Below are 10,755 nucleotides of genomic sequence, written 5' to 3'. Positions count from 1 at the left end.
GACCCTTAGTCTAGTATAGAGAATAAAGAAGATACACCATTACCCTTATGGGCAAAAGTTTACACCAGTGACAGATCACCAGCCCCTTGTGTCCATTCTCAATCCCAGGAAAGAAATCCCAGTGATGACTGCTGCTCGATTACAACGTTGGGCACTTTTCCTAGGAGCCCACTCTTAAGACATAGAGTTCAAGAGTACCAAACAACACAGCAATGCTGATTGCTTGACATGTCTTCCACTGTTGGCAACTGAAGAAAAAAAGTCTTCATACTGTGACCCAGCAGAAGTGTTCCACTCCACATCAGAGGACCAGTTCAGAAAAAATTCCAAAATACAAAGGGAAATGAGGAATAACCCGACATTGTCAAAAGTCTATGACTTCATCATAGATCACCAGCTCATGGTTATCCTATGATTCCAGAGTTCAAAACCAACTGTCTGTATGTCAAAGAACACTGATGAGTGGATCTCGTATTGTGGTTCCCGCCAAACTGCGCACAAGAGTGTTAGAGAATCTGCATGAAGGACACCTGGGTACAGTCAAGATGAAGGGTCTCGCCTTGAGCTACGCGTGGTGGCTGGGAATAAATAGACAGATTGAAGACTTGACCAAAAGCTATTCAAGATGCCACAAAGTTCATAATTCACCCCCACAGACTCCGTTACACCTGTGTGAGTGGCTGCCTTCACCATGGCAAAGAGTGCATATTGACTTTGCTGGGCCATTCATGGACTCCAACCTTCTGATTGATGTGGATGCTCATTTGAAGTGGCCGGAGATTATACTGAAAAGACTGTTTCCTCTCTTGACGGGTTATCTTCTCCATAAATGGCTTACCAGACAAAATTATGAGAGACAACGGACCACAATACATGTCAGTGGAGCTCAGACTATTCATGACGAAAAATAGCATCAGATATTTCACCTTAGCTTCTCACCATCCAGCAATGGATGGGTTATCTGAAAGGTTTATCCAAACCTTTACCAAGTCCATTAAAGTGATAGGCAAGGAGGACATTCCTCTGCAGCATAAGGTGGACACCTTCCTCTTTGTGTATCGGAACTCTGTTCATGCCATGACAAATCAAACACCTGCAATGCTTTTCATAGACCTCCTGAAACCCAATCTATGGAGGACAGTGCAGAATAAACAGTTCAGCCAGTTGCCAGGTAAACCAACGAGGAGCTTTGAGATTGGACAGGAAATCTTTGTGCACAATGACCGAGAAGATAAGTAGACACCCAATAGGATAGCTACAAGAACTGGACCACTGTTGTAAACAGTGGATGTTGGAGATCAGACATAGAGACATTATGCAGACCAGATACTGGATGTTCAACCGAAGAACACGCCTGAGCTGACTGCATTTAACAAGACTTCTGCTTCTTCTCCATCTTGTTTTACGGTGGTTGGCACCCAGCTTAGTGGTGCATTACCGCCACCTTCTACTCCGGAGTCTGCAATAGACTTACATTCTAAATCCCTTCACCCAATCACACACACACACACATACCCTAACCTACATTTTATCCTCCCATCTTTGGCCATCGTAGTACCCTATTCCTGCTTATCCATCATATCCTATAAAAACCCCTGTAGCCCTTAAGAAAGCTAAAAATACCCCGACCTGTGCTCTCTCACCCATGCCCAGCAACCCTTTTAATGTGAATTCCTGCACCCCCAATTCCCTTAGATTAATTCTCATCATCTCTCTCTGTCTCTCGTACTTCCTGCAACTCAGAACTACATGTTCTACTGACTCCTCTTCCTGACATTCATCACACAATCCTGTCAGGTGTTTCCCTATCATTTTCAATGTTTTGTTTAATGCACAGTGTCCCAGCCTTAACCTAGTCCACACAATTTCCTCTCTTCTGTATCAGACATATTGCATCCACATGACTTACCTCTCAGTGGTGACCATGTCACCAACACCAGTGTGACATCTGCAACAGAGGAAGTTGGCTTAGACAAGACTGCTACCAAACCTGACGCCACTCCACGTGTCCAGAGGCACTATCCTGAAAGAAGCAGAGTGCCATCCAAAAGATTGGATTTTCAGTATAGTGAAGTTAGTTGTGGACTGTTTTTTAAAAAAGAGAAAAATCAAGAAAATGCTGTTATTGTGTTTATTTGGACATGGTCTGTTAAAGGGAAATTGAATGTTTTGTTACATATGCATATGTGGTTTTTGTCAGTTTTTCAGTCTTGGTTTGTCTTGTGTTTCTGTGATATCATTCTGGAGGAACATTGTATCATTTCTTAATACATGCATTACTAAAGGACAATAAAAGAGGACTGCTTGTCCTCATAATCTAATCTAGTCTAATATGCAGTTTTGTGTTACATTAATCAAAAGGGGGTGAAAGTGTAATCTATGGATCTATTTCTTTTGGCACAATGACTCACCTTAGCACTGATTATTGACTGATAACTTGTGCATGTGCATTAATTTGTTGCTCTCTCTGAAAACTGAATATATACGTATTAACTTCTTCTCTGAGGGTGTGCCTTTACTTATTTGATATGTAGTTGTCCAGATGCAACCAACAAAAACTATGGGCTTACCCGCAAGGGCTCTATAACTCCTGTTCTCATTATTATTTATTTTACTGAAGCAAAAGAGATTCAGCAGATGCTGGAAATCCATCTGATATTTATTTTTTATTATTTTTTTTGGTATTTTGCACATTTTAATGTGCAAATACAAAAAAAGCAATGTATCAATGCAGCTACAAAGAAGGCACAACAGTGGCTAGACTTCAGCATTAATACAATCATTCTTAGAGTTTTGGTTGAAAAGCTATAGAACCTGAGCTTCTGTCCCTCCCTCTGCAACTGGATCCTCGAATTCCTAACCAGAAGACCACAATCTGTGTGGATGGGGAATAACGTCTCCACCTCACTGATGATCAAGGTTGGTGCACCTCAGGGATGATGCTTAGCCCATTGCTCTATTCTCTCTACACCCATGATTGTGTGGCTAGGCATGGCTCAATTGCCATCTATAAATTTGCTGATGATACAACCAGTGTTGGTAGAATTTCAGATGGTGACGAAAGGGCGTACAGGAGTGAGATATATCAGCTAGTTGAGTGGTGTCACGGTAACAACTTTGCACTCAGTGTCAGTGAGACCAAATAACTGATTGGGGACTTCAGAAAAGGTGAGACAAGGGAATGCACACTAGTCCTCATAGGGAGATCAGAAGTGGAGAGAGTGAGCAATTTCAAGTTCCTGGGTGTTAATATCTCTGAGACTTTAACCTGGACCCAACATAACGATGCAGTTATAAAGAAAGCACGACAGTGTCTTTATTTCATTAGGAGTTTGAGGAGATTTGGTAGGTCAACAGAAACACTCAAAAATTTCCACAGATACCGTGAAGAGCATTCTGACTAGCTGCATCACTGTCTGCTATGGTGGGGGGGGGGGGGGGCGGCTACTGCACAGGATCAACGTAAGCTGCAGAGAGTTGTAAACTTAGTTCAAAGGTTCAAAAGTTCACTTAATGTCAGAGAAATGTATACAATATACATCCTGAAATGCTTTTTCTTTGCAACCATCTACGAAAACAGAGGAGTGCCCCAAAGAATGAATGACAGTTAAATGTTGGAACCCCAAAGTTCCCCCCAGTTCCCCTCCCTCCTGTGCATATGCAACAGTGAGCAACAATCCCCCTCCCCCCACTGGCAAAAATAAAGTGCACCCGCTAGCAGCACTGAAGTGTGAGCAAAGCAATAGCAAAGACACAGACTTGCAGTTACCCCAAAGACTACGTTGTTCACCTGATAATTCGACATGCTGCAGGCTCTCTCTCTCCTAATAAGGGAGAAAGAGGTGACTCCATTTTCCAATGAGCGGGGAGACATAACAAACAACTCTCTGGTTTACGATGTTAAAAGTCCTTTATGTCACTTTTTTGAGCTCTGTACCTGAAGATCGCAAAGATCCCACGTCCCCAGGCACACACCAGATGTTCCGACTCCCCCAACGACACACAGGTCTCCTGTGGCGACACAGACCCGTGATCCGCCCGTCTCCATTTACTCGAGATCCTGAACCGTGCCGAAATCTTAGGCCAAGACTTTGGCATGCCGAATAGCGGCCGATTGTGGAATGCCGAGAGCGGGTCCCAATCCCTCAAAGAACCGTAGTCAGCGTGTAACTCCAGGTCAGGGTCTTCAAAAGAACCCTGAAAGGGAAAAATAGAGATATTAAAGATGGAAATAGGACTGTTTTTGAAGATGCAAGCGAAGGACTTGCCGTTGTGCGCCATAACTACTTAGCTCCGCCTTCTTTTTTAGTCAGCTCCATCATGGACACTTGGCTCTGTAGTATCCAGGACATCTTCAAGGAGTGAAGCCTCAAAAAGGCGGCATCTATAATTAAGGACCCCCACCACCCAGGACATACCCTGTTCTCATTGTTCCCATGAGGAAGTCTGAAGGCACACACTCAGCAATTCAGGAACAGCTTCTTCCCTTCTGTCATCTGATTTCTGAATGGACTTTAAACTATGAACATTACTACTTTCATTTATTTCCATTCTTGCATGACTTATTTAATTTAATTATTTAGAATATATATATATATACCTACTGTAATCCGTATTTTTTCTATTATTATGTATTGCATTGTATTGCTGCTGCAAAGGACAGCAACACTTCACAACATATTTTGATGATATTAAACCTGATTCTGATTGCCTTCTTTTGAACACTGGTTGCTTGTCAGTCTTTCTGTGCAGTTTTTCATTGATTCTATTGTATTTCTTTGTTCAAATGTGGATGCCTGCAAGAAACTGAATCTCAGGGTAGAATCTGGTGACATGTACGTACTCTGGTAATAAATTTACTTTGAACGTTGAGCTTTGTCCTTCCGTAGCACCATCTGAGGTGAAAATCTCAATGCTTGTGCTGCACAGGGACGTCCCTGCCTTTACTCACAGCCGGTGCAGAGGTGGAGTTTACACTGGCCACAGGCGGGCATCTGGGCTGAGCTGTTTGTCACACCCTCTTGAAATAACCGTGACATAGTGGGCTTTTCTCAGCCTTACAGACATCTGCTGATTTTGGGGGACCACTTCAGGTACAGGTATTATTGCAGTTTTCAAGACCCATCCTTCTGTAGCCACCAGCTCAAAAAAATAATTATTTTGCAGAACATTTAAATCATGTTTTCTTTATCTCTCTGTGCTGTATATACACATTTGCCCAATGTTAGACTCTCTCCACTCATTGATTCTCCTCCCACAGTACATGTAAACTCCCCTCAATCACGGATCCTCTGTTACTCAGTGTGTGCCTCTTCCTTCATCCCACGAACACACTCTCCCATCACAGGCTTCAAACTTCCTCAACTAATACGCTAGTAAATCCTCCACACTTAACTGGAGAGAGTCTACCATCTCCATGTATTTAACATCAGAAGTGAATTCATTTAATCTCATTAAGGATTCATCATTAGTAATTTCACGACTTTTAGCACTGCTTCATTAAAAGATTTTTTTTTAAGGAATTCCCTGTTCAGGAATAAGGATCAAATTCAGGCAGCTATGGTTAATGTACATTGCAGATACTTGGAGAAATGACGGGATGTCTGGTGGCTGAATATATCGATGTATGGATTTCTTATTCATTACCATCAGTGAGCTTGTGAAGAAACTCTCAATTATTTTGTTGCTGTCTCTGTGAGTCTCAAACACAGACATCAGCAAATCATCTGGGCTCTCCAGAAAGGGCACCAATTTAATGCTTATGGTCATTAACACGTGTGTGTTTCTGGAGATAACATGGCACTAGTGTAGTAGGAAGAAGCAGAAAACAAAGACTCGAGTCCTGTGTGTGAGAGAATGAGGGGGAAAGAGAAATAAGCCAGAATTGGTTTTGAGATAGGAAGCAGAGGGCTGGAGGTTGTTTCTCAGATGGAGATCGGTGACTCGTACTTTGCCACCGAGTCAGTGTTGGGACCCTTGTTATTTATATAAATGACAATCATGCACAATGCTTGATCAGAAACATGAAATTGGGAGAGGTTGTTGGTAGTAAAGAAGGTTATCATAGATTAAAAGGTGATCTTGATCAGTTAGGGAAGTGGGCTGAGTTAGGGATTTCAATGCAGATAAATGTGAGGTGATGCATTTTCGCAAGTCAAACCAGAGTAGGACTTATATAATGAATGGTAGAATATCAGGGAGTGTAATGGAACACAGGGACCTAGGTGTACAAGAGCATAGTTTATTGAAAGTGGCATTACAGGTAGACAGAGTGACTTGGGACAAAAAGTTGCAGTTGTATAATTCACTGGTGAGGCCACACTTGGAGTGCTGTGTACGGTTTGGGTCACCCTGTTATCGGAAAAATGTGGTTCAATTGGAAAGAGTGGGGAAAAGACTGACGAGGACACCGCCATGACAGGAGGGCCTGAATTATGGAGGCTGGGCTTTTAATCCTTAGAATGTAGGAGAATTGTGGTGAGGGCAGGGTGATCTTACAGAAAATGTTTAAAATTATAGATAAAGTGAATGGTAACAGTCTTTTTCCCTAGGGTGGTGGAGTGCAATACTAGATTCAAGGTGAGAGGGAAAAGATTTAAAAAGGACCTGGGGACAACCTTTTCATGTGGAGAGTGGTGAATATGTGGAATGAGCTGCCAGGGGATTTAGTTCAAACAGGTACAAGAGTTTCACTTAAGATGAACTTGGAAAGATATGTGGAGGGTGGGGCTTAAGAGGGATATGGTCCACATATAGGAAATTGCGACTAGTTGGCTGGGCACCATGGCTGGCATGGTCTTGCCAACTGGCTGGGGTACTAGCTGGCTGGGCACCATGATTGGCACGGTCTTGCCAACTGGCTGGGCACCATGGTTGGTGTGGTCTTGCCAACTGGCTGGGCACTGTGGTTGGCATGGTGTTGCCAACTGGCTGGGGTACTAGCTGGCTGGGCACCATGGTTGGCATCGTCGTGCCAACTGGCTGGGCACCATGGTTGGCATCGTCGTGCCAACTGGCTGGGCACTGTGGTTGGCATGGTATTGCCAATGGCTGGGGCACTAGCTGGCTGGGCACCGTGGCTGGCATAGTCTTAATGGGCCACAGACCTGACAGGTATACTTGATTTGGGTTAATCAGTTTAATTGGAATGGAGGAGATACCTGGTCTATTGGTGATACCCCAGTGACAGCTGCCTTGCCATGGCCTAGGTAAAGATGGGTCTTTTAATTAACATTTGAACAGACATTCATCTTCCCGTGAAGGCCTGCTTTTGTGATCAATGAATCAACAGACTCTTCAACACTTACTTTGTCAGTGTGACATTAAATGTGCAAGTGTTACATATGGACTGACAACACAACTGCATCACACAGAGCAGAGATTCAATTTCATTTCTGTCAACCATATTCTATGATTAATTTTGTAGTCGAAGTGAACTGTAGCGCACGTAAGAACGCACAAATAAATATCAGGGGCAGAGAGTGGGTGGGGGTGAGGGTGGGAGAGTGGGAGACAGTGAGAGGGAGTGGGTGGGGAGGGAGGGTGGGAGAGTGGGAGACGGTGAGAGGGAGAGGGTGGGGAGGGAGGGTGAGGGGGAGAGGGGAATGGGAGGGAGATGGGGTATTGGAAGGGGGTATGGGAGAGGGGAGAGGGGGAGGAGGGGAGAAAGGGGAGAGGGAGGGAGTAGGGGGAGAGAGGGACATGGATAGTGAAAGGAACAGGAGCTCCTCCCAAAAAGATATTCTAATGGGTTGCTGTTTTATTCAATCCCTGAGAAAACACATTGGGAGTAGTTGGTTCCTGACAGACTATGCTAGCCTGAGTGCTGAGCCCAGTCTCATCACTAGTTTTTATTGCAGCACCACAGAAAGCATCCTATCTGGATGCACCATGGCTTGGTTTGGCAACTGTTCTGCCTGTGACCACAAGAAACTTCAGAGGTATGTGGGCACAGCTAAGTACTTTACAGAAACCAGCCTTCCATACATGAACTTTGACACCACATATTGCTGCCTCGGTTAAGCAGCCAACATAATCAGACGTTCTCTCCTCATCCCCCCTTCCATCAGGCAGAAGATACGAGCCTGAAAGCATGTACCACTCGGCTTAACAGCAGCTTCAACCCTGCTGTTATAAGACAAATGAATGGTCCTCTGGCACGATAGAATGGACACTTGATCTCGCAATCTACCTCGTCATCGCCTTGCGCCTTATTGTCTGCCTGCACTGCACTTTCATTGTAACAGTCTTCAGACGAGCAGACCTGGGTGCAGAGTAAACTCAGGACTTGATAGTAGAAAATAACAATGAAGATCTATTCCGAGAATAATACAAGGAATAGTCAAACTAAGAGCTCACATAGTTGGGACTTGTGCACTAGGAATGGTAGTTCACTCAGAACTTGAATCCAGGACTCAGTGATGATGGCTGGTCCAGAATAACCTGAAATAGAACATAAAACACAGGAAAGACACGGGGGTTGAAATCAAATCTAATCACAATAATGAGAAGCGTAAGAGAACCGTATTCACATAACGAGCATCACGAAAAACACAGTGATAGCTTAAGGATAAAAGTAGTCATTAAACAACACTAATAAGCTCTAAAAAATGATGTTCAGGTGCATCAGGTCCCAATGCACCTAGCTGGTCTCCAAAGAGTTCATGATAGGACCACTCCCACATCCCCCGACCCCAACCAGCACTGACAGCCCAGGGCGATCTGTTATGAAAGTCCATGATTAATTGAGGGCCTAGAATATCCTGAGACATCTTTCCTTTAAAAAAGGTTTCCATTCTCCCAGTCTCCATCATTGATTTCTGCTGCAATTTTTCTGTTCACCCTTTGAATTAATCCTAATGGGTGGTTTAATGACTAAAGGGACAGATAGGTTATCCAGAAAACTTCTGCATTTCATAGTTGCAAAATCAAAGGAGAATCGTAATAACGTCAAGATAAAATCATGCAGATTTCCAGTTAATTTTACCACTTTTCTGCTTCCTGTAATGAGGTACATCTATTGCAATAATATCTGTTATCATCTGATAGCATTTCTGGTGAAAGAAAGTAGTGAATAAGGTCAGAAACTGATCACCAATATGCTGAGTTACATGTTTCCTCCCTAGAGGCTACTACAAAATCATTCTTTGGCAATTCTAGATGCTGCAGTCCCCTCTTTTGCTTTTCCATGGGTACCAATTGTTCCAAATGGTACCACTCTCACTGATTTTTTTTGTCTGGTTACTTGGAGACTTGGCAATCACGTGCTGTTGCTCAACTTGTGATGCTAAATTAAGTGCACTAGTTATCTTCACTGAAATACTAGGGTCACTTGAATGATCACACCTTTGTAGAACCTTGTTAGGTGGTGGAAGTGCCAGGGATAGGTCTGTAAAAGCTTCCTTTTGGAAGGAAACATTGCGATAACAAAGACAAAGAATCCTAGTCCCCATCTTCCCACCAAATATTCTTTCTATTAGTGCTTTCTCAGGATCTTGACCTTCTGTAGAAGTTTCACTGCCTGAGTGTCTCTGTTCACGAGAAATTCCTTTACTAGTATTCTCTTCTTCACGTAGCTTGTCCAATAGATACCTTAATGGTCCTGTTGCTCCCCTTGATTAAACCATGGAGGAGATGAAGCTTTCAAGAAGCTACTGGGAGAGATGGCAGATCTCTGGCTATATTCCAGGAAAGGAAATAACCATTGAAGTTTCAACATTAATGACTGTGAATCACTTGCCTTGAGTAGCATAACAGCATGCCTGAAGTCAGAAGCCATGAAAAGGACTTGAATGAAACTATTCCTGTAGCAGGTTTTGCCACGATCTGCCAGTTCTGTCTTTCCTCTCTCCGACTTTGCACAAAGTACAAAGCATCCAATGTACTTCCTTGTGACATGCAGACATTGCCATTGAGCAGCTGCTACAGTTTTCCCTCATTTCAAATTAGAAAATCCTTTAGTGCTCGTGTGACAGGTTCATATCAGTCAGGGAACCCCGAAAATTAGAAGATCATGCAGTGTACCAATTCAGACAGTTGATGACAGCTTGTAGCAGAGTTGGACTCTTCTTTAGAGAGTGATGTCATTAATGTGGGAATGTGAGGAACAAGCACATGGAATGCTTCCGATGAATGTTGGAAACTTAAGAGCATGTATTTCAGCACAGCAGGTGCTGCTGCTCTTACAACTGGGAAAGGAGCCTTGAGAACACCTGTTCCATTTTTGAAAGTGTGACTTGGATCAAAATGCTGAACTTTTTCACAGCAGTCTAACCTTTCAGTAAGCCAATAATCCACCTATCTATGTTATTGGCTAATGGCCATGAAAGCCAATCGATCATATTGGTCTAAGCAGTCATCATCCCTATATCCATCATGTAATCATCATTCATCAGGTTTTGAATAACCCCATCCATGATTTCTGAGGGCACATACATACTGGACTACAGTGGCTAATACTTTTGATGGCCTATCAAATACATCCACATCCTTTTGGAATTGTGTATCATTCTACGCAAAGAACTCAAACATGACAATTCATTGCTTACTGTTGAGAGGATCTTTTTCTGCTTTTAAATATGTCTTGCATGAATGTACTTGACTGAAGTTGAAGGTTCCTATACAACAAACATTCAACTTTTAAATGCCGTCTATGGAAAGTTACAAGTTGAGATCAAACAGTTACCTGATGGACTCACAGGGCAAAGACAGAGAGGTGAGGGCCTCCGTTGGTCCGGGTTGACCATGGATATTGCA

The 10,755-nt window shown here is 43.2% G+C and overlaps 1 pseudogene; it reads right to left on the bottom strand.

Annotated features, from left to right (window-relative positions):
- Positions 1 to 9,155: 9,155 nt before the first annotated feature.
- LOC134352266 (ubiquitin carboxyl-terminal hydrolase 35-like) lies at positions 9,156 to 10,427 on the bottom strand (annotated as a pseudogene).
- Positions 10,428 to 10,755: the final 328 nt, after the last annotated feature.

This window comes from Mobula hypostoma, chromosome 9 (assembly GCF_963921235.1).
Source record: "Mobula hypostoma chromosome 9, sMobHyp1.1, whole genome shotgun sequence".
Taxonomy (NCBI): domain Eukaryota; kingdom Metazoa; phylum Chordata; class Chondrichthyes; order Myliobatiformes; family Myliobatidae; genus Mobula; species Mobula hypostoma.
Note: the sequence above shows the minus strand (reverse complement) of the source record. Positions and strands in the feature narration are given on the sequence as shown.